Source organism: Emys orbicularis, chromosome 3, assembly GCF_028017835.1.
Source record: "Emys orbicularis isolate rEmyOrb1 chromosome 3, rEmyOrb1.hap1, whole genome shotgun sequence".
Classification (NCBI taxonomy): Eukaryota; Metazoa; Chordata; order Testudines; family Emydidae; genus Emys; species Emys orbicularis.
In genome coordinates this window covers 22,694,716-22,720,302 of record NC_088685.1, presented here as the reverse complement: position 1 = coordinate 22,720,302, position 25,587 = coordinate 22,694,716, and positions in this window count along the sequence as shown.

Below are 25,587 nucleotides of genomic sequence, written 5' to 3'. Positions count from 1 at the left end.
CACCCTAGAAAAGTCCAGTGATTAGGACACATACCTAGCTCATGGAAAACTAAATCTCTTGTCTGAATCAGGCAGAGTAGGGACTGGAACCTAGGTCTCCACACCCTGGAGCCATGCCCTAAGCACCAGACTATTGGCTATACTGGTGCAGGTAGACGTTCCTGTTTTTGACCAGAAATTCCATACTGGACCTGAAAAACCATCCCTCCCAAAGTTTGATCAAAATCAATACATTTTCATTAATCAGCAATTTTGTCAAAAAGGTGTATTCAACATGTTCCCAACCAGCTTTAGTGCCTAACACAGTGGGGTCCTGATTTTGTTTGTGACCTCTAGGTGCTGCCATAATCATAATAATAATTATTGAAGTCAATGAGACTCTTTCTGTTGATTTCAGGGGGTCTTGAATCAGGCCTATAGATGGGACATTTGTAACCAATACTCCATTCATGTAGGACAGCAAAAAGCAGTCGTCTTTTCGAATCAGGTATTAAATCATCACTCAAGCATTGCTCTATAAAGCACTGTTTAATTAGAGGTACAATATCTTAGATGTAAAAGCAGAGTCCTGGCCTACATATTGTTAATGTTATTTTTGAGAGATCAAAGGCATTAGACCCAGCATTCTGGGTACAATCCAAATTGGCAAATTATTAGCAAAGCAATCTTAATGAAATGCAAAGCTGGTGACAATTCAAGGTTTGGGACACTTTATTACATGCACCAAAATGGGCTCATTTGACCAGAAATTTCAACACATTTTCCAAGCAAAAATAGACCCATTTTCCAATGAAAATGAGTTTTCAAGCACATTTGCATTTCTGAGTGAAAGAGGGCCCTTTTTTTAAGCGAAGAAGGCTTTCACATTGAAAACATATGCAAATTAATGTTTGCTTAAATTCTTGAATGTGGAGGGGAAAGCCATTTTTGCAAATAAAGCAAAATTGGGAAGCTAGAGAGGAATTGGGGAAAGAATGACAATTTTAAAAGTGGGGGTAGATGTGGTGGGAAATTTCTTTAAACAAAGACTGTGAATTTCATGTAGTCTAGCAATTATATCCCCTGTATATCCTCCCGGTATGATATTCTTTTATACCCACCCATTCATAGCATAGTTTGACTTCTATATTTGGAGGGGGCAAGGGACAGGGGTGTGGGGGGGTGAAACTTGGCAGGGGATCTGGGGGTTGGGGATGGGGCTCAGCGGGGGGACTTGGCTGGGTAGGGATTCAGGTGCGGGGGGGGAGGGGGTTGACGGGTGGGTCCAGGTGTGGAGGGCTCAGTGGGGGAGATTCTGTATGTGTAGGGGAGGTCCAAATGCAAGGTGGTTTGGTGGACTCGGGGGCAGCTTGCTATACAGTGACCCCTCCCCCCTGCGGCTGAGGAGTGATGGGGGCAGGAAGCAGGGGAGGGGTGTGGAGCTTCCTGCACCTGAGGAGGTTCCTGGGGGGGGGGGGGGTCTGACCTGGCCCCAGCTGCTCCAGGGGAAGAGGAAGTCCCGTTTTCCCCTTTCTCCCCCAAGAGGTGTCACTGGGCTGTACACTGCACAGAGCTGGGAAAGCAGCTCAGCCTCATGAATCTCATGGATCACTGCTTTCCTGCCCATGAGGGGGAAACTGACCTGCTAGCGGAGAACACCTGGCTGCCCCCCAGAGGGCTGATGGGGAAGGGGACAAGTAGCAACACCAGGCACTCTGTGCCTGCAGGTCAGTTTCTGCACATGGGCTGTGCAGTGAGTCAAAAGGAGCTGCTCCCTGCCCTCCCCTCTTACACAGCCCACCTGGGCAAACTGACTGGCAGACACAGACTGCCTTGCGTCACCGCTTGCCCCGCGCCCCTGCCCCTCCATGTTCCTCCATAGGAGAAACCTAGGCATTCCCCACACACATCACCTCTGTGCTGCCCATGCTCCCATTATCCCTCAGTTGGGTATAATGTCCTTCTCCCTTCCTTTCCTAAACTATTGTCTACTATTGCTATTTGCCATATTGAACAGCCCCCCCCCCCATCCAGTGGTAGCTCTTGATTTATAATTTGTTTTAAGGCTCTTGAGCTTGGAAGGATATTTTAATATCTGTGCATTTCATCTGGGTAAGGATACCTCTGGTAGAGAAAACAGAAATTCCACACACCACAGTTCAGCTCCGATGACACTGTCGTCTTCATGAGTTTGGGTATAATACTTTGGTCTTGTTTAGCGGATGATTGCAACAGTCATTCAAAACAAACAAATTAGCTATTCCTGCTCAGTCTTGTTTAAATGGCATATATAATTGAAAATACACTCTCAAGATGATTTGGCAAAGTGGTGGGAATTGCCAAAGAAAAAGCATTCCTACATCGAATGGTTATTCCATACAATAATAATAATAGAAAGTTAAAGGTGGAGTGTGTTGTGTTGGATCCTACCACTGGCTGTTATCTTCACTATTAAAAGTGGTTGAAAGATGGCAGGAAGATCGTTTTTTTCTCCTGTAAACACAGTATGTGAAGGTGTTGTTACAAGAAAGTACAGAATTGGAGTCAAATTATGTTCCCATACGTTTATTTGCAGTAATAATACTTGCTGATTGGGGACTTTTAAGGATTGTGGAGAGGGTACAGAATGTGCTGTAATCTGAGTCCAGCCTACGGAGTGTTCTGGCGGGGTCCTGTCCCCTTTGAGGTGGCAATCAGAGGTGTGATATACCTAAACTAGTTTTAATCTGGGTAGCTTGGGTATCGATAGCAGTGAAGCCATGGCAGTACAGGCTAGCTGCCCCATTACAAGCATGTCAGGGAGCCTGGGTACATACTCTGGCAGTTTATCCCATGATGCAGTAGCTTCACTGCTATTGGTGCCCAAACTAGTGAGATTAAGACTAACTGAGGTATGTCTACATGGTCTGTAATCACACCTCTAGCTGCATTGTACAAGTACACACCCATCTTCTTTGCAAGTGTAACAATCATCTTGTTGGTTGTCACAAAAGAGGGGATCAAACCTAGGACCCTGAGAGAGAAAATAGAACTTTTGCAGCCTGAGTTAAAGGATTGTCTCCAGCCTACCAATATACGCAATCCTCTGTGGATCTAGAACACTGGGAGACATGCAAAGGACACTGAACATTGGGTCTCACAAGGACTGCAATTCTCCCCAGTTCCTGCATGGGAATGAAAGAGGGTAACGGGCCCTGGAATCCCTTCCACAGAAACACAGGACCCAGCAAAATTTAGGTCCTATGCATTGAGGTATCTTCCCACTTATTTCAGTTTGTTCTTCTAAGAACATAATGTAAGAACGGCCATACTGGTTCAGACCAATGATCCATCTAGCCCAGTAACATGTCTTCTGACAGTGGCCAATGCCAGGTTCCCCAGAGGGAATGAACAGAACAGGTAATCACCAAGTGATCTATCCCCTGTCGCCCATTCCCAGCTTCTGGCAAACAGAGGCTAGGAACACTTCAGAGCATGGTTTTGCATCCTTGCCCACCCTGGCTAATAGCCATTGATGGACCTATCCTCCAAGAACTTATCTAGATCTTTTTTGAGCCCTGTTACAGTCTTGGCCTTCACAATAAAGAGTTCTACAGGTTGACTGTGCGTTGTGTGAAGAAATATTTCCTTTTGTTTGTTTTAGATCTGCTGCCTATTAACTTCATTGGATGACCCCTAGTTCTTGTGTTAGGAGAAGGAATAAATAACCCTTCCTTATTTACTTTCTCCACACCAGTCATGATTTTATAGACCTGTAACAAACTCTGACAAACACTACCCTGCCTTTCTTTGACCTTCATTATGGATTTAATTTGTTAGCATTTATTGTAAGGCAGATGGGTCTGCCAGTCTTTCATAGAAATAGAAACAATCATTCTTTGCATTTCATAAGGGCTGAAAGGCTTTTGGAAATTAGAAATGTCACCTACAACGTCAAGTTCAGTTAACTGTCCTTTCCCATGCATTCTCACTTACCCACTTAGCCTTAAAGTTTTTGCTATCCGCTGCCCTTCTCAATCTGCAATGATGCCCACATTAGCAGGGAGAGGTGACAGGATAGATAATCGTGGAGGCCAATGATGATGTCTAGGCAGAGAGAAGATACCTCAAATAGCAGCGAGAGCCATGAAATAACACAATCCATTGAAAGGTTTGAAGAGGGAAAATCTACATTCTCAGGGTATATTTCACAATGGTGGTGGTGCAAACTGTTAATCCTTCAGAAAGGTGGATGAAATTCATGAACCTTTTTATTTACTATCCCAGGTGAACTCTGATTCACTGAATGGTGCAGCTGATCCATATCTGACTGCTATCTTTGGGGGAGGAAGAACCCTTCACCCTTCTGAATTGCTACTGTCTGTATCAGCTATGTAGCATCTTTCTTATTCTTTTCAAGGTTATGGGCTAGACTGTGGCTTTAAGCTCGGTGGACAGGATCAAACCTGGGAACTCTGGAGCTAAATGCTGAGCCTCTACTGCAGGGATGGCCAACCTGAACCTGAGAAGGAGACAGAATTTACCAATGTACATTGCTAAAGAGCCACAGTAATACGTCAGCAGCACTCCCCCTCCATTAGCTCCCCCCAACTCCCAGCACCTCCTGCCCACCGGCAGCTCCCCTGATCAGCGCCTCCCCCTCCCTCCCCGCACCTCCCAATCAGCTGTTTCCTGGTGTGCAGGAAGCTCAGAGGGGAAGGGGGAGGAGCGAGGGCATAGCAGGCTCAGGGAAGGGGGCAGGAAGGGGTGGAGTGGGGGCAGAGCCTGTGGCAGAGCCAGGGGTTGAGCCAGGGGTTGAGCAGTGAGCACCCACCAGCAAATTGGAAAGTTGGCGCCTGTAGCTCCAGACCCAGAGTCGGTGCCCATACAAGGAGCCGCATATTAACTTCTGAAGAGCCGCATGTGGCTCCGGAGCCACAGGTTCACCACCCCTGCTCTACTGCATGAGCTAAAAGCCACATGGCACTTAGAGCAGGGATTGGCTTTGCACCAGTGGCATTGTTGCTTATGCAAGCACAAGCCTCCAGGAGCACTGCAAAGATGTACCCATTATTACTACTATTATTCCTTTGTATTACTGTAGCACCTACAGGCCCCAACTAAGAATGGGGTCCCATTATGCTAGGTGTTGCACAAACCCATAGTAAGAGATGGTTCCTGCCCTCAAAGGCTTGCAATCTAAATAAGGCAGTATTATTAGCCTCGTTTTATGAATGACAAGCTGAGGCACAGAGAGATTCAGTGACTTGCCTAAGGTCACATATGAAGTCTATGGTAGAATCAGGATTTGAACTCAGATGTCCAGCCAGTGCTTTAATCACATAATTCAGTCTTCTTCTCCACTTAATGCACCCTCCTGGGATCTGCTGGGCCCTTTCACCGCTTATAGTCAGTGCTTCTTTAATGCACACACCTTCTGGGTGTGGTGGTCTGTCCACTCTAGTGGCACCAAGACCACTTAAAGATTGAGTCTGCTACAGCCTTAGCTAAGTGCCATCTGGCTTTTAGCTCATGCAGTAGAGGCTCATGCATTTAGCTTCAGCCATCCCAGGTTTAATCCCGCCCACTGATGACCAGGGTCTGTCAGCGTTACAAGTGAGGGCTCATCCAGGATATCAACTGGGAAGTCTCTGAAGCTCTGGATGCGCTTCCTCAGCTAGAGGAAGTATGCTTGTAACACCGACAGACCCCGGTCATCGGTGGACTGGATCGAATCTGGGACCTCTGGAGCTAAATGCATGAGTCTCTACTGCATGATCTGAAAGCCACGTGACACTTAGTTAAGGCGGTAGCAGACTCGTTATTCTCCAATTGGTCTCTGTGCCACTAGAGGGGGACAGAGCACCACACCCAGGAGGTGTGTGGGTTACACTTCTCCCACTGAGAGAGTCCTGTTCCTCTGGTCACTGTAGGAGAGGACGGGATCATGGCCTTACCCTTGCTTCTTCTCTTCTATGTAGTTTAGACATCTCTTGTCAGAATTAAAGACTCCTAGTCCTCATGCACCACCTGCATAAAGACTGAATATTTGCCCTAAATCCACAAAGGAGTGCATTGGGATGAGGGACTGGTCCTTGGGCAGGCACACAGCACTAAGCACAATCTAGCACTGTAACAAGGACAGAACCCTGAAAAAGCCTGGGGGGTGGGGAAGAGATATTAAAATGTAAATATGCGAAAAGGTCTGCAAACCAATTGGGGAAATTCCATTACTGCAGAGATATGCCAGTCCTTTGTAACTCTGCTTCCCTGTGCATTAACCCGTGAACCTCCATGAGTAACAGCAGAATTCTCATGTGGAATAATAAGAATTAGAGCTGGTTGAAAAGTTTTTTGATTAAACAGATTTCCATCAGAAACTGTTTTGCTGTGTCGTGTCAATTTTGACAAAATTTTCAAAGGAAAAGTGTCCAAATGAATTATTTTGATCTTATTTCATTTTATTTTGATTTCTATATTTTAATATTTATATTTATTTAATATTTCACCTATGAATTTATATTCTGTTTTCACATTATTCAAATGAAATGTTTTTGCCTTATTGAAATGAAATTATTCAACATTATAGAAACAAGTTTTAAATGTTTGAACAGTGAAAAACAATTGAATTTGGATTCTGTGACAAATTCTGAAATGACGGAATGTCTCACAGAATGGAAATTTTAATTTTCCAACCACCTGTATAATAATTAGGGCTGTCAATTAATCGCAGTTAAGTCACGCGATTAACTTACAAAAATTAATCGTGATTAATCACACTTTTAATCGCACTGTTAAACAATAGATTACCAATTGAAATTTATAAAATATTTTTGGATGTTTTTCTACATTTTCACATATATTGATTTCAATTACAATACAGAATACAAAGTATACAGTGCTCACTTTATATTATTATTTTTATTACAAATATTTGCACTATAAAAAGATAAACAAAGACATAGTATTTTTCAATTCTCCTAATACAAGTACTGAAGTGCAATCACTTTATCATGAAAGTGCAACTTACAAATGTAGATTTTTTTTGTTACATAACTGCACTCAAAAAACAAAACAATGTAAAACTTTAGAGCCTACAAGTCCACTCAGTCCTATTTCTTGTTCAGCCAATCGCTAAGACAAACAAGTTTGTTTACATTTGCAGGAGATAATACTGCCAGCTTCTTATTTACAATGTCACCTAAATGTGAGAACAGGTGTTTGCATGGCACATTTGTAGCCGGCATAGCAAGGTATTTACGTGCCAGATATCCTAAACATTCATATGCCCCTTCATGCGTCGGCAACCATTCCAGAGGACATGCTTCCATGCTGATGACACTCATTTAAAAAAAATGCATTAATTAAATTTGTGACTGAACTCCTTGGGTGAGAATTGTATGTCTCCTGCTCTGTTTTACCCACATTCTGCCATATATTTCATGATATAGTAATCACGGATGATGACCCAGAACATGTTGTTCATTTTAAGAACACTTTCACTGCAGATTAGATAAAACACAAAGAAGGTACCAATGTGATACTTCTAAAGATAGCTACAGCACTTGACCCAAGTTTTAAGAATCTGAAGTGCCTTCCAAAATCTGAGAGGGATGAGGTGTGGAGCTTGCTTTCAGAAGTCTTAAAAGAGCAATACTCCGATGTGGAAACTACAGAACTGAACCACCAAAAAAGAAAATCAACTTTCTGCTGGTGGCATCTAACTCAGATGATGAAAATAAATATGCGTCGGTCCAAACTGCTTTGGATCGTTATTGAGCAGAACCCGACATCGACATGGACACATGTCCTCTGGAAGGGTGGTTGAAGCATGAAGGGACATATGAATCTTTAGCGCATCTGGCACGTAAATATCTTGCGACGCAGGCTACGACAGTGCCATGCAAACACCTGTTGTCACTTTCAGGTGACACTGTAGACAAGAAGCGGGCAGTATTATCTCCTGCAAATGTAAACAAACTTGTTTGAGCGATTGGCTGAACACAAAGTAGGACTGAGTGGACTTGTAGGCTCTAAAATTTTACATTGTTTTATTTTTGAGTGCAGTTATATTTTGTACATAATTTGTAAGTTCAACTTAAATGATAAAGAGATTGCACTACATTATTTATATTAGGTGAATTGAAAAATACTATCTTTTGTGTTTTACTGTGCAAATATTTGTAATAAAAATAATAATATAAAGTGAGCACTGTACACTTTGTATTCTGTGTTGTAATTGAAATCAATATATTTGAAAATGTAGAAAACATCCAAAAATATTTAAATAAATGGTATTCTATTATTCTTTAACAGTGTGATTAATCACAATTAAGAAAAAAATTAATTGCTTGACAGCCATAATAATATTGCTCTGTACTTTCAGAATACTGTGCAGACACTGACTGATAGATAAATGATTGGCTGGGTAATGGGACCATATTTCCTCAGTGGGAAGTTAGCAGTAAAAACTCCATCCACATATGTAAATGGCTCCCATGAAATTGAAGTTCAGAGGCCATTGTGACACAACTCGGTGGTCTTAATGGACAGGTATGTAATAATTGGCATTCTCAAGACGGAAGTAAAGATATTTAATAGAATGAGTGTCTCTCTTAATCCCACTTCAAGGCAGTGTGCAAAGGCTTGCAAAACTGATGCTTATGCTGTTCCTGTTGTGTCTCCAGAACTGTCAATCCATGCATTAAATTTCCTTAAAAAAATAAACATACATAAGAGTGACTTGAAAAGAGGCAGCAGCATGATCAAAAAGCTGGAGCACAAACCAAAGTTTTGGTTTTGTTGTATTTTTGCATGCTAAGGCATATTAATCTGACAAAAGCAAAATGTTAATGCTGTTTTGAAGGAAAGAAGTAGGTTACTTTATACCTAATGTATTTATGTGGGCAGTGTTATTGTACATTAGTGCCTTTCATAGCCACAGTTCAGGGCAATAATATATGCAGTTGCCAGCAGCCCCTGTAGTCAACCATACTTTCCGACGTGATAGCAAATATTCATTTAACACCACTTCTATTTTCAAAATATTTTCTTTATATTTTCTTTGTCTGTTGACAGGGCCCTAAATAAGGGAATTATGCTGATTCTGCTGACGGCTCAGTTTTCGTGATATGATCTATTGTTGAAATATCAAGCTGAAATTGGATCTGGAAAGCAGACTTGCAATTGTGAACTATCAAAATGGTGTAGTGCTGTTATATTGTATAGTTTTCAGAAAGCATAGTGGGGACAATAATTGCTGTGGCTATTTTTAAGTTGTAAGAGCACAAAAATAGAGGTTTCAGAGGTTTTGTTTTTGTTTGTTGGCTTGCTTTTTTTGTAAGTCTTACAATTTGAGATTTTTGTGTTGACCAGTGTAAATTAGGGCTGTCAATGATTTAAAAATTTTATCGCGATTAATCACAGCTTTAATTGCACTGTTAAACAATAGAATACCATTTATTTAAATATTTTTGGATGTTTTCTACATTTTCAAATATATTGATCTCAATTACAATACGGAATACAAAGTGTAAAGTGCTCACTTTATATTTTTGATTACAAATATTTACACTGTAAAAAAGATAAACAAACGAAATGGCATTTTTCAGTTCATCTCATACAAGTACTGTAGGGCAATCCCTTTATCGTGAAAGTGCAATTTACAAATGTAGAATTTTTTTACATAACTGCATTCAAAAATAAACAATGTTAAACTTTAGAGCCTACAAGTCCACTCAGTCCTACTTGTTAAGCCAATCTCTCAAACAAGTTTGTTTAATGTAAACTATTTCTTTGTTAATCTTTTTTATAGTGTAAATATTTGTCACAAAAATATTGTGAGCACTGTACACTTTGTATTCTGTGTTGTTATTGAAATCAATATATTTGAAAATGTAGAAAAACATTGAAAATATTTATAATGAATAGAATACCAATTGAAACTTTTGTTTAACAGTGTGATTAAAACTTTGGTTAATCATGATAATTTTTTTTAATTGAGTTAATACATTTTGAGTTAATCACTTAAATTAACTGCGATTAATTCACAGCTCTAGTGTAAATATATTTAAGGACCAAAATCTGAATATTTTTCTGGGGAAAAACACAATAATAATTTTTTTACCTGGAAAATCAGCTAGCGCAGAGATTATTTTTAAAGGAAGAAAATCCCTTATGGTAACAATGCAGACATTGCCAATACTCAGCTGCAAAATTAGCACAATAAATAGTTGGAGCCATTATAGACAATAACCTTCATTTGTTTCACCATATCCCTATGAAAAGGATACTGTTAACGTCTAGTCTCAATAATGCACATATAATCACCCTCAAGCACACAGTGTCCAGCTATGCCAGAAGAAAGACAGGAGGTACCGGATGTGGTTTAATTAGGCCACAACTTTATTCTTAACTGTTTGGGAGTACCCAGCAGATAAGTGTACAGTGCAGGTAATTCCATGATCATTTTCATATATACTCAGCAGGCTTCCAACAATCCTCCCCCTTACCCATCCTTGACACCAGCCAACCTGCTGCTGGGACCTCACCTCCGTCTTGAATGAGGGTTGGGGGTTGGCTATAAAGGAGGTGGGCATGGCCCCTGCCGTGCCAGTCATAGGAGCCCCAAGCCCCCACCCTGTTTCTGTTCCTTTAACAAATACCAACTTTTAAATCCTTTAGCAATCCGTTGTATCTGACAACTGTTTCTCTTCCTTATGGAGTATCTGCACTGGACATCTGCCCCACATTTACATAATGAGCTGCGACATCATAGCCTAGCTCTGCTCCATGTTCGCCCCAACTAAGCCCCCACAACCCGCTGTGGGGAAGGCGAAACTCTCCAAACGCTTTGCCTTGGCCAATCTGGCGATGAGGGAAATATTCCTTCCCAGCCCCCCTGAGAAAGGAGCAACTAGCACAATGCCCACAGGGGAACCTGACAACCTGGTATTTCATCACTTCCAGGGGTAGGAGGGTGGGTATTGCTCCATCTGGTCCAGGTAAGAGGGGTTTTCCTGCCTGGCATGGACCTATATAGTATACCCTTTCTTCTGGTCACCTGGGGGGAGGGATAGGTCAGCGTCCCCACACAGACCAGCTCTGCAGCTGCTGTAAAAGTCACTCCATGCCTCTCTACCCCCCTAAGGAGGTACACACCTTCTTCCAACAAGCCCAGCAATGCCCCTGCCTATAGACTGCAGAAGTTCATGCTTGCAAGGTGCCATTTCAGGATCAGTGCCTGTAATTTAATGGAATGTGACTGTAACGTCAATGGGAGCAGAGTTAGGCCAATGCTGAGTGCTTTTGAAAATCCCACCCACAATGTCTACTAGATCAGAGCCATTATTTTTGAATCCTGATCATATATGTATTGTCCTTATTAAATAGTCCAAACACACAGTTACAACTAAAGCTCTGAAAGAGGGATTGCAGCCTGTTCTGACAACTTTTACATACACTTAAAAGATGAATTTTATGTTCTATGCACATGAAATTGTTTAATGCAGTTAAAGCTGTAATAAAAATCATCAAACAAATGTAAAGTTCAGCACAGAGTCATGGTTAAGATAAAAATTGTACTTTATTTTTAAGGTACTACCTACATTTCTAATAAACTAGAACATCACCTCACAGTTGCATAATTAAAACTGAACACATTTTAAAATCCAATTTACAGTTAAGGGTCTAGGTTGTAGGTTTACTGTTTACTGTTTCAGCCTGGACTAGTTGCCCTCTGGACAGTTACCAGTCAGTTGTAAGTAAACACATCTGCTGGATCCCACATGCTTCTAAGCCCACTGAGTCTGAGTAGTCTAGTCACTGTTTCTAGCTCTGGGTTCCTAAGGTGCACTTCTATGCTCAAACATCTTGTCTAAGCCTTTCCTTGGGATCTGTGACTCTGTAGTACAGACACCCAAAATCAGTGCCTCAGAGTTCTTGAGCACCTCAATTGCTTACATAAGTTCCCTCAGAGTTCCATCTACCTGTGGACACTTTGGTTTTTAATTTAATCCCCTCGATGACGATGTGGCAGGAAAGCAAGGAAACCCTGGTTTAGCAAAGACATTTCTCACCCAGTCAATTTACTCTTAAATACTAGAAAGTTAGGGTGTTGTTTTAAAAAAAATCCCAAAACGTGCTCCACTCTTAATCTGATTTCATCCTTCTGTGAGTCCACTAGGCAAAGTCCTCCTACCTGTTTTGTCTCTACCCAGTTCTTCTTGCATGTGACGATGGATGGCCTCCTTTTCTCAGAGCAGCACCCTCACTTAAATACAGTTTATCTCCTTTTATTGTGTGCCCAGACTCAGAAGCAGGAGATTCACCAGCTATGCTAGTACCTCAAGAAGAAAATCCTATTGTTTCTTTGGGGTTGGGCCAGCAGTTAAGAGACAATCAAAACTCATGCCCATAGATTGCTCTGTGATGGCTTCGCAGCCATAGTTTTTTCAACCAGGTGTTGAGCACCATTCTTGGACAAATTAGCTGTCTGGAATACATAATAATAACCTTGCCTTAGGCATGGTTAGATATGAGTTCAGCACATAGCACAAAATAGAGTCCTAATACAAAATGGAGGTTACAATTCAATTCAAAATGGAGTTCACAATTTGACCCAGACATATCCCATGCTGTCACATTTACTACTTGCATTTCACTCACCTTATATAATGAATTTAGACTAGATAGGATAATGTTTTTGTAATCAGCTTCTGGATATTATACAGAAAAGTGACAGTTACAAGTATGGAAATTTAATTCTCCTGCCATGTATATTTGGGACCCGGTCTTACTCCCAAGAAAGGGCCAAGTTGTGACATCTTATCTCAAACTGTAGCTAATACCTTGCACCATTATTCTGTATAATACAAGGATTTCCTGTGAACCAGTCAATGTAAGGAAGGTTATGATTATCTGGGTCTAAGTGACCCAAAACAATGATGCAGGGGCATGAATAAGGGCAGAGTTTAGCCTTTAATATTGTAATATCTAAGTACAAAAGGATAAGTAGTTCCCGCAGTCTGTCATAACCTGAATGTTACCTGAATGTATCTGTTGTTAGTTATAGATGCTGTGCTTTAAGAATAAAAGGTTCACATTAGATAATTCTTAGGTGTTCAGCCAGGGTATCTGTAGAAATGCACATCTCCTCCTCGCTTTGCAATGCTAACAAAATGGGATAAAGAAGCATTAACATGGTCTATTCTGGAAACAGCAGGTAGTTTGATCTATTTTTACTGCAGATCCTTTCCGAGGGCACCACGATTCTTATATTTTTAATCAAATGTGTGAATCGAAAACTGTGGTGTGACCTTTGGAGAAGACACTGCAGGAGATCATCTGAAGCTGTGAATAGTTTAAGCACAAACAGGAAGTTGACTTGATGGTTCTGTAACAAAAGATTGTGGTAATTTATGGAGCAGAAGTTGCAATTTCAAAACATTTTTTAATTGCTACGTTTGATCTGTTATGCAGTATTGTGTGAAAACAAGTAAGAATGAAATGTCAGTGCCTATGTTCCAGCATAAATATATACAGCATGAAAGCAAGGAGCCCTGTTGATTCCAACTTTTCTTTTCCTGAGTGTTTCAGAGGTGCTTACATTTAGTCTTAGGTTAAAAACTGAGGCAGTGGGCAAGCCCCCAATCTAAAGAATTTAAGCATGTACATAACTTGGCTCACATAGCTACTACTTGTGATTAAACATTTTAAAGTAGAGAGAAAATAAAATAAATGTTACTTGAAGGGATTTCATTTTCTTTGTAAAAAAATCTTTATCACCAGGACATATTAAAATTGCAAATATAGAACAAAACACACACCTTTCTGCATCTTGCCATTGTGGTATTTTTTTAAGTATGTACAATGGGGAAAAAAATTGGCCACTCAATCAAGGGATTATCCCAGATAAATGGGTCACTGTCAGGATATGAATGCATTAAGATCCACAATCTCGGCTGTTTGCTCAGTAATTTTACAATAATCCTAAAAAGTATTACAGCAAGTTTTACTCATATAAGAAAATCTAAGCATGTGCTCAAGGAGCAGTATACTGCATTTTTTACAGTTGAAGGGGAAAATCCTTGCTTTCTGTTATACAGTCCAGTAATGAGTCAGTAAGGGGGGCATTGTCAAAGGCACAAAGGGCAGTTAAATTACCCAAGTCCCATTGAAAGTCAGTGGGAGTCAGACACCTAACTCCCCTTTGTGCCTTTGAAAATTAATCCTACATGTCTATTTATCTTCTCAAAGGACAATATCAAATCAGTAGCTACCCTAGTACGTGTTTCTCATTATGCTACACACCAGGGATAGTCAAAACTTCATGACACCAATGGCAATAGAAATTAAATCCTCGAAGCATAGACCCCTACTTCTTATGCTAAAATGGGATAGCCATTAGTTGTTAACTGGGTCATAACTATGGGGTCTAGCTGGTTGGTTCTGAATCAGTCCAGTAAAAAGCCATGTTATTAACAATGAGGGTTTGATATATAGAATTACAGCTCTTCTTAAACTAAACTACTCTTCCCCCCGCCCCCCCCCCCAAAAAACAAACAGCGACAGTAGCAAAAATCCACAGTGGTCAGTGATGGGACACTAGATGGAGAGGGCTCTATGTTACTACATAATTTTTTTCCCCCAGGTATCTGGTGGGTCTTGCCCACATGCTCAGGGTCTAACTGGCTGCCGTATTTGGGGTCATGAAGTAATTTCCCCCCAGGTCAGACTGGCCATGACCCGGGGGGTAGGTGGTTTGCCTTCCTCTGCAGCATGGGGCCCAGGTCACTTGCAGGTTTAAACTAGTGTAAATGGAGCATTCTCTGTAACTTGAAGCCTTTAAACCATGATTGAGGACTTCAGTAACTCAGCCAGAGGTTAGGGGTCTATTTCAGGAGTGGGTTAGGTTCTGTGGCCTGTCATGTGCAGAAGGGCAGACTACATCAGTGGCTCTCAACCTTTCCAGACTACTGTACCCCTTTCGGGAGTTTGAGTTGTCTTGCGTACCCCCAGGTTTCACCTCACTTAATAACTAATTGCTTACATCAGACATAAAAATACAAAAGCATCACAGCACACTATTACTGACAAATTGCTTACTTTCTCATTTTTTACCATATAATTATAAAATAAATCAGTTGGAATATAAATATTGTACTTGCATTTCAGTGTATAGTATATAGAGTAGTATAAACAAGTCACTGGATGACATTATAGTTTAGTTTAGTTGTATCGACTTCACTAGTTCTATTTATGTATCCTCTTGTAAAACTAGGCAAATATCTAGATGAACTGATGTACCCCCTGAAAGACCTCTGCATACCCCCAGGGTTACACCTGGTTGAGAACCACTGAACTAGATGATCACAATGGTCCCTTCTGACCTTAAAATCTGAGTGTGTAGGCAAACAAGCTTCTATATGGCATAAGTCCCATCTTTGTTTCCCTTGTTTACCAACTACCACATTCTGCCAGGGATACAAGGAGACATCTACTGATATACCACAAGTACATATACTATTACAGCCCTCAAATTCCTTGGTGTCAGTAAGAGCGGAGTGCACTCAGCAGATTACAAGTAGTGCTTTGCTGCTTGAAGCCCTTAGTTCTTTCCTCCCCTTTTCTGCAGTCTTTTGCATAGACCAGGGTTCAGGCGGGCAATGTCTGTTATGCATGAATAAACATGGCTTATACAAGCAGGTTTCCAGAATGGAGGCCTTAATATTCAACACTGTGTCTATGGCTTCAGTTATTTGTTAGAGTTGTATAGAAATTAGTTAGGTTTAAGCCTAGAAAGATTAAATTTACTAAATACATTAGTCAAAGTTTAAGTGACTATTCATAATTATTCAACTAACATTTAATTAAAAACTTGCAGTTCATTAGTTAATTTCTTTTTTCTTTTCCAGTTAAAATTTAACTATAAATATATAGTCTTGGATGCTAATAAATTTCCATGCAGTTAACAAAATTGGAAACTTCTTGCATTATATTAAACTCTTCACATTATTTTATTATCTGCTTAATTAAAAAAACTAATCCCATAAACATTTGTTTATGCCCTTTGCAAAGGAATTATTCTTGCCAATAGTTATTTGTCTACAGTGAAACTCTATGGTATCTTTTAGATGAAAACCATGTACTAAACTTACCAGAAACATTACAGATGATGAGTTAGTCAGCAGTTTCAGATTTTTCCAAACACATGAAACACATGTAATCAATTTTTCCATCTGTGATATACGGGACAGACACAGTGGCTATTCTAGATGCTTTCAGTATATATGGAACAGAGAAGGAGACAGTGGAGTGATCTGACAGTTGGAGAAATGAAATGAAGCATTAGACATTTTTTGTCTCTTAAGTAATGGTCTTGAAGCTATCTAAAGCTTCTTCTGCAGGTGAATAAATACAAAGCAACACATTTGTATTTTTTTTCCAATGGAAGATTCACAGTAATAATTACATGTGTTGTCACTATCCAGGATCCTCATTTTCAAATTCCTGACTGTATATAGGAATTTTAATAAATGGCACCCCCTCCCTTCCAAAACAAGTCACAAAGCAAGACTTTGAATTGTTCCCTCATTTTTAAGGCATCTAAGTTAGTGATGTTTTCTGTGCCCCAAAAGCTGTGGAAAGGGAGATTGTGGTGACCCTTAGCTTCAGGGTATGAATCTTTTCTCTAAAAAGCCATGTATAACCATATAATGGCTATTAGTGCATATGGGGGATGAGATCATGGACTCAGTTCTGCTCCATTATGGTCCCTAGCAAAATTTCCATTGACTTCACTGGGAGAAGGGTCATATGTTGTGGCAGTGGGTTTTTTTCCAGTTAAAGGATTGAAACTCTGTCCTAGCATATTATCAGATTGATTGGACTGGTAAAGACATTCTAATCTTCTGTCCCACCAGGAGATATATACATATGTGAATGTGAAACACCATGTGTGTGGATTAATATTACTTCTTCAAGTACTTGTTATTCCAGCTGATCTTCCACCTTTCCCAAATCTCAAAATGACACCACAGTACTTCTTGGCTTTCTTTTGTGGATCTTCGTTTTCTAGACTTGCCTTTTCTTTATCTTTCTTTCTTTCTTTGCCTTGCCTTGCCTTATCCTTTAGCTGAAGGGTTCCCAGAGGGGCTGACTAAACATTCTGTTTCTGGACCGGAGTGAGAAACCTTTTTATAAAAAAAATCCTCTTTTGGTCGGACGCCTCAGAAAGTTTGTCACTGGCAACTGTAAAGCCTCAGCCATGTACTGGGTGCAGTCAGAGTGTTTAGACCTGATTATGATAGCCTTGCTTATGTTGAGTACTAACTTCCCAGATCTATGGAAATCAATGAGGTTACACAGGAAGGAAGATGAGAACAGTGTGAACCAGGGTCAGAATGTGGCTCTTCATGAGCAATGTCTCTGTGTGACAAAAAAAAGTCAGTTCTGCTTCTGTAGGCAGTAAGATCTATAGTATTAAGCCTTATAATACCTTCCAGCACAGTAGGATACTACTGATTTTTTTCAGACACAACAGAAATTGAAGAGATGACTTTAAGGCATTTAGCATCAATTGCCTGGGCCATTCAGTCCCTCAATAATACCTTTTCAAATCATGCTTCATCTCTCTCCCTCCCACTGTTGCTAAACTTCTTGTTTATATTAGGATATTTATAATGCTGACATTTAACATTTGACAATGAAATATAATGCTCTTTAGGTTAATTAAACGTGACTACACAAAGTGAGAACTACAGTACGGTACAGTATATAAAACAGCTGGGGTAGTTGTGTAAGTTTTCAAATCTCCTATGTGTAATTTGAACAATGCTTTATGAAAATATAGACTGATGTGTTAATTAAGTGCTGTATACATGCAGTATATAATCCCTCTACCCCATTACAGCCTATTCCTCATTAGTGTCTGTTATGTACATACGGAAAGATTCAACAATAGTAAACATCTGCAAAACAATTTTGTGTGATCAATTCATTATGGAGCTGATCCAGCTCCCATTGAACATAAGAATGGACATACTGGGTCACACCAATGGTCTGTCTAGTCCAGTATCCTGTCTTCCAACAGTGGCCGGTGCCAGATGCTTCAGAGGTAATGAACAGAACAGGGCAGTTTATCAAGTGATCCATCCCCTGTCATCCAGTCCCAGCTTCTAGCAGTCAGAGGTTTAGGGACATCCAGAACATGGGGTTGCATCCCTGACCATCTAGGCTAATAGCCAGTGATGGATCTATCCTGCATGACCTTATCTAATTCTTTTCTGAGCCCAGTTAAACTTTTGGTCTTCACAACATCCTCTGGCAACGAGTTCCACAGGTTGACTGTGTGTTGTGTGAAGTGGTACTTTCTTTTATTTGTTTTAAAATTTGCTGCCTATTAATTTAATTGAGTGACCCCTGGTTCATGTGTTATGGGAAGAGGTAAATAACATTTCCTTATTCACTCTTTGTGACGTTCCTCTTGTGTTATCCAGACCGGTGATCTGCTAGGTCACTCCAATCCTTGACTCTAGGAGACAGCCTTACCCTACTCTGCTGTGAGAACCCCCATTCCCAGGCTGTTCAAGCACAGCCTCTAGCATGTAAGTTGTTCCCAGCTACGTGAGTGAGCACTTTTGGCCAGCCGCCTGCTTGGATTGTGCAACCGAATGACACTAGCCAATATCTCTGGTCTCAGACACAACCCTAGAAACCTCCATCATACAGTGTCCAGTTATGCCCGCTGGACGCTGCAAGCTTATATGAGTTCGTCAATTTAACAAAGAAATTGATATGTATCAGGCTTGTTATCCCAAGGGGAGTCTCTGGCACACTTCAAACCAAACGCACTGTTTCAGGTAGAATACACAAATTTATAAACTACAAAAGATAGATTTTAAGTGATTATAAGTCAAAACACAACAAGTCAGATTTGGTCAAATGAAATAAAAGCAAAACACATTCTAAGCTGGTCTTAACACTTTCAGTGCCCTTACAAACAGATGCTTCTCACCACAGGCTGGCTGGTTTCCCTTCAGCCAGGCTTTCCCCTTTGATCAGCGCTTCAGTCACTTGGTGGTGGTGTCTGTAGATGGAGGTGGAAGAGAGCGAGCATGGCAAACGTCTCTCCCTTTTATCATGTTCTTTCTTCCCTCTTGGCTTTGCCTACCCTTTCAGAGTCAAGTGAGCATTACCTCATTGTAGTCCCAAACTGACCAAGGAAAGGGGGGTGACTCTCTCGAGAGTACAACAGATCCTTTGCTGCTGCCTAGGCCAGTGCCCTTTGTTCCTGTGAGGCTGGGGTGGGTTTGTCCCATACATGCCCTGATGAGGTGTGAACTGCCCCTCTTCTGGAGAATTTTGCCTGGGCTTGTTTTAAGCCATGAAGACACATTCCCAGCCTCATAACTATATACATGAAATTACAACCTATAACATTACTATAACAACAATGAGCCTTCCGAAGACACCCAACATGACAAACTTTGCATTAGATATCACACAATCATATTATAAGGATGAACATGGGGTTGCAGGGTGTTCCCCTGAGGTATAGAGTGGAACACTCTTCCCACAGCATTCATGATTTTATAGACTTGTCTCATCTCTCCTCAGTTGTCTTTTTTCCATGCTGAACTGAAAGTCCCAGTCTTTTAAATCTCTCCTCATATGGAAGCTGTTCCATACCCCTAATCATTTTTGTTGCCATTCTCTGTACTTGTTCCAATTCTAATATATCTCTTTTTGAGATTGGGTGACCAGAACTGCATGCAGTAGTCAATGTGTGGGTGTGCTTTGGATTTATATAGTGGCCTTATGATATTTTCTGTCTAATCTAGCCCTTTCTTAATGTAAGCAGAGACTAAATGATCTGTCCTCTGATATCTTATGAAGAGCTGTAGAAGAAGACTTCAGGAGCTGATCTCGTTTGCATGGGCACACCCACCGTGCCTTGTTACTCAGCATGATGGGATTGCTTGCCCAAATGATCACTTTTGGCTGGTGTTGGATCCCCAGTCTCCTTGTTATGGGGGCAGGAGTAATAAAGCATCGCTATCCTGGTTGTGTGAACCGAGAGCAGCAGAACTGTACCTGGCATACCGCAATGGAGGGACTCACCCTCAACTAAATGGCACTCACTTGGCAGGGGACATGGGTTCCAAAGCCCAGTGAGTTGAGAGAGGGTGGAGACAGGTACTTGTACCTGGTGCACGCACGCACGCGCACACACACACACACACACACACACACACACACACACACACACACCTTGCTTAAGGGTCTTAGATACCATTTGACCCTTCCTCACTCAACTGTGTAATAAAAGAGCTAATTTAGACTCAATTGAGAGTCTTGTTACATGCTGCATAGCTGAAATCACTGATACCTAGGTTTAAGTATTAGACCTGCTTTGGGACAGTGTCTCTTATGCAAGAGACTGCCCTGTGTGCACTAGCAGTAAGGCTCTCCCACTGAGAGCTGAAATCACTGAGAGCTGTGTTAAGTGGTGGGACCTGAAGATATCTCGGCGATCGGCTGGCAGGGCAGCCAGTGGAGAGGTGCGGCAATTGGCTGGCAAGACAGCTGATGGAGAGGTCCAGAGCAGAGCCCCACGGAGAGGCATGCTGCTCAGCCAGCAGGGCGGCTCGTGAAGAGGTGCAGTGAGCAAATGCCTGGGCAATGGAATGAGTAAGGTGTCTTCTCACCCCCCCTTCCACCCAGGCTGGGAGGTGAACTCTGCAGATGCACCTCTGAACTTTGGGTCTGCACTGACCAAGGACGGCAACTGTGAGTGGGGTTCAGAGAAGGGATGGACCCATTAAAGGGACCTTCAGTGGCTGGACTTAAGAACCCAAGGGAACTTACTTGGGGGTTGGGGGTTTTGTTCATGATTTATGTTTATGAACCCTGTTTGTGGTGTTTTCCCAAATTAATGCAGACTTACTTCCCTCCTTTTATTAAAAGTTTTTGCTACACTGAGACTCTGTGCTTGTGAGAGGGGAAGTATTGCCTCTTAGAGGCACCCAGGTGGTGGTATGTAATGGTCCCAGGTCATTGGGTGGGGCTCAAGCTGGTTTTGTGTTGTATTGTTGAATAGTAACCCCTAGATACTGAATCCGGCCCTAGTTGCTGCCAACTCTGACTGGCAGAAGATTTACACTAATGTTTCCTAACATTGTTAGCTTTTTTGACTTCCACTATGTGTTTTGAGCAGATCTTTTCAGAGACCTATCCACAATGACTCCAAGATCTTTTTCTGGAGTGGTAACAGCTAATTTAGATGCCATCATTTTCTATGTATAGTTGGAATTATTTTTCCAATGTCCATTACTTTGCATTTTTCATCATTATATTTCAGCTGCCATTTTGTTGCCCAGTCAACCAATTTTGTGAGATTCCTTTGTATCTCTTCCAGTGTGCTTTGTACTTAACTATGTTGAGTAATTTTGTATCATCTGAAAACTTTGCCATCTCATTGTTTACCCCTTTTTCCAGATAATTTATGAACATGTTAAAAAGCACTGGTCCCAGTACAGATCCTTGGGCGACCCCACTATTTACCTCTTTCCACTGGGAAAACTGACTGTTTATCTCTACCCTTTGTTTCTTAGCGTTTAACCAGTCAGCTGTTTTGCGGCAAGCCTGAGAGGGAGGGGGGAGAAGCAGAGCAGCGGCGGCGCGCTCAGGGGAGCAGGTGGAGCGGAGGTGAGCTGCAGCAGTGGGGGGTGCGGGGAGGGCCGCAGGAAGTAACCCGGGGGGGACAGAGGAACCGCTCCCTCCCCCAGCTCACCTTCACCTCCTCCCCCGAGCGTGCTGCTGCTCCGCTTTTTCCCCCTCCCTCCCAGGCTTGCCCCATAAATCAGCTGTTTTGCGGCAAGCCTGGGAGGGAGGGGTGGGAGGGGAAATGCGGCGCGCCCGGGGGAGGAGGTGGGGCCGGGGATTTGGGGAAGGGGTTGGAATGGGGCAGGGAAGGGGTGGAATTGGGGCGGGGCTGGGGGGCGCGGGAAATTTTTTTTGCTTGGGGCGGCAAAAAACTTGGAGCCGGCCCTGATACCCTCTGCAGTGAAGATCAATGTAACGAATTCATTTAGCTTCTCTGCAATGGCCTTGTCTTCCTTGAGTCCTCTTTCAGCACCTCATTTGTGCAGTGGCCCTACTGAGTTGTTTGATAGGCTTCCTGCTTCTGATGTTCTTAGAAAACGCTGTTAGTTTTGTCTTTTGCTAGTTGCTCTTTAAAATCTTTTTGGCCTGCCTAATTATACTTTTACATTTGACTTGCCAGAATTTATGTTCTTTACTGTTTTCTTCATTGGGATTTGCCTTCCAATTTTTAAAGGATGTCTTTTTGTCTCTAACTGCCTCTCTTACACTGTTGTTTAGCCATTGTGCCATTTTTGTGGGGTCCTCTTACTGTTTTTTTTTATTTGGAGTATGCATTTAGTTTGAACCTCTATTATGACTTTTTTTAAAAAGTTTCCAAGGAGTTGCAGGCATTTTACTCTTGTGACTGTTCCCTTTATTTTGTGCTTAACTAGTCTCCTCATTTGTGTAATTCCCCTTTCTGAAGTTAAATGCTACTGTGGTGGGGTTTTTTGGCACTTCCCCCCTGCAAGAATGTTAAATTTAATTAAATTTTGGTTGCTGTTACTGAGCTGTTCAGATATATTCACCTCTTGGAGCTAATCCTGTGCACCACATAGGACCAAATCAAGAATTGCCTCTGCCCTTGTGGGTTCCAGGACTAGCTGCTCCAAAACAGTAATTAATTGAAATAACTTCCAAGGGGAGTTAGATCAAGGCTCTCTGTCGGCAATTTCAATTCAGCAAATCTGCATGGATTAGACACTGATTCTTGAAATGTTTTTAAGTACTGACAGCTGATAACATTAAATAAGTACACTGCCCAACACTGTTCTCCCTTCTCAGACAAAATCCCTATTAGTCAAATGGGAATTTTGCCTGTGTAAGGACAGAAAGATAAGGTCTAAAGAACACAAAAAGCAATTTGTATTGCTAGCTGGATTTTTGCTCCATAAGCAATATGTTTCTGGGTTCAGGTTACAAAACTGTAACGACCCAAAGCAAATATTAGAGAACGAGTTTTTGTAAAATAAAATATACCAGCTCACCATTTCTGGCAATGAACATAATTACTTGCAGAGTAGGTTTGCAGAGTAGGTAGCTCATCCTAAAAGTCTCCTACACTCATTGAGTAATATTATTTTTATAATACTGTAATGCAAGCAAACACATTTTGAACCACCAATTCAAACTCATTTTTAGTCTCAAAATATGAAGCAAGCTGGAAATGGTATTTATGAATTAGCTATTACATCATTAGCATTTCCATTTTACTTCTATTTTAGCCTCTTAAGCATAACAATTCTATCATACAGTGTGACCTGTATCTTTTCACAGCCCTATCTGGCTACTAGGCTAGACACTGGCGTAAAGATTGGCAACCTAGAATCTGCTCTACTCTACACTAGTTGCCCATAACCACAAGAGGGCCATTCCAGCCGCCAGGAATCACTGAGGCATAGGGATAACTTGCCACCCAACCACAATTCTTGCACTCCAATATATGTCTCTTGCTTGGTTTCTCCCTGTTTTACTCCTTGCAGTGTTGTTGCCCAGTCTTGTAAATGTAAACTTGTGCAGAGGGGAAAAGAGTTCATAAATAAAGAGTCCAAAAATAGCAGACTCCTTCTCTGCCCTGAGAGTAAGGCTCATTGTGAATCACGATCACCTCATCTCCTTTTAAACAAGCAGTAGCAAAATTGGTAAAGGTATTCAACCAACTGCTTAATAGAAATATATATTTGAGCTAAGAGAACCTCACAACAACTAAATTTAAGACTGTTGTTGTAGATCCAGTGTCTTAAAAAGCTGGGATAAAGACTCAGTGCTGAAGCACTTGACGAGGAAACAAACAAAACGTGTAACCCATATTGTTTCACCTGTTGGCTTAAAAGCTAGAAGTTTATTTTTTATATAAAAGGGAACTCAGGGTGTGGTTATGATTAAATCAGCGGTGAAAGGTAATATTCTGACCGTATTGAAGCCAATGGGAATGTTACCATTGATTTCAGTGGGGCCAGGATTCCACCCCAAAACATCTTGATTGCATAAATGATACTTAATTCAGTGCTGGAGGTTGGAGTATTGGATGGTGGCTCAGTATATGCACTTAAACACAAACAGTTTGGACTGTAGCATAAGTTAGAGCAGCCCCAGGGCTGCTTCTACTTATGCCTAGCTAACTGTGACATTAAGGGTCTGTTTCAACAGCTTTTTTTTTTTTTATGGAGATATCCCATCTCCTAGAACTGGAAGGGACCTTGAAAGGTCATCGAGTCCAGCCCCCTGCCTTCACTAGCAGGACCAAATACTGATTTTGCCCCAGATCCCAAAATGGCCCCCTCAAGGATTGAACTCACAACCATGGGTTTAGCAGGCCAATGCTCAAACCACTGAACATTGGCCTGCTATCCCTCCACTCTCCAGCTGAGAAGGGCTGGAGCATAAAAGGTATGTCTATACAGCACACTAAGCCTCTGCTCTGACTCAGATTTAATCCCAAGGCCCTCTTCCATCCACAGAGAATTTAGGCTGACTCAGGCCAGGAACCCCTCTGGACTTGGGCCCCATCCTGCTGGGGGATGGGGTCAGAATCCGAGTCACACTGTGATGTGGGTCAAAGTCCAGGCATTTTGCAGTGAGGATGCAGCGTGGGTTATGGGTTGCCAGACTCAGGTCTGGAGAGTCCCCTAATGCTATCCCACAATCCCCTAGGGCTGTCTCTACCATCCCTTCTATCCCAAAACTTCACATTCACTTTCCAGGAGCCAGAAAAAATCTCCTGGTTCAAATGCAGCTACTTGATGTTTAACTTTTCATTTCCACATGCAATGGTCAACTGGAAACACAGTCAACCCTCATATGTATTATGGCCAGCACTATGAAGTCCTGCATCAAGTGCACTACTAGCTGGCCAGAGGAACACAACTGGATTCTGGTTAACCTCTGGTGGAAGATAAGCAAGACATTCGACTTCAGCAAGAGCACAAGAAATGATCATATCTATAAGGCTATATCTGAGTGACTGGTAGCATTTGGGATCGACTGGACAGGAGAACAACGCAGAGAGCTAATGAAGTAGCAGAAGAAAGGCTACCACAAAGTCAAAGGTTCTAATGGCATCTCTGGGAACTCCCTGTGTTCCTGCCTCTTTTATAAGAAATTAGGCTGAGTACTGTCGCTGTAGCAAGCACTGGGACCACAGTGGTGCATGACAATCTGCTGAGCAGGGATGGGACCCAGATAACCCCCCAGCTATAGACTCCACCAGAGGAGAGCTATATGCTGGGTGAAGGACAAAAAATGACCCCGCTGTTGAGGCCAGTCATCAAGTTGAGCTGTTTGGCGACAGCCCTGGGAAGCAAGCACTGGAGCCAGAATCTGGTAAATATCTGCCACCGTGGTTGTTATGACAGTATTCTATAAACTGTGTGTTGAAGTACTCAGCAAGTATTTATAATATTAATAACACATCTCCATACATTTCAGGAAGCTTTTTAAAATATACATAATACCAACCCATCTTTAAAAAAAAAATCCCACAGC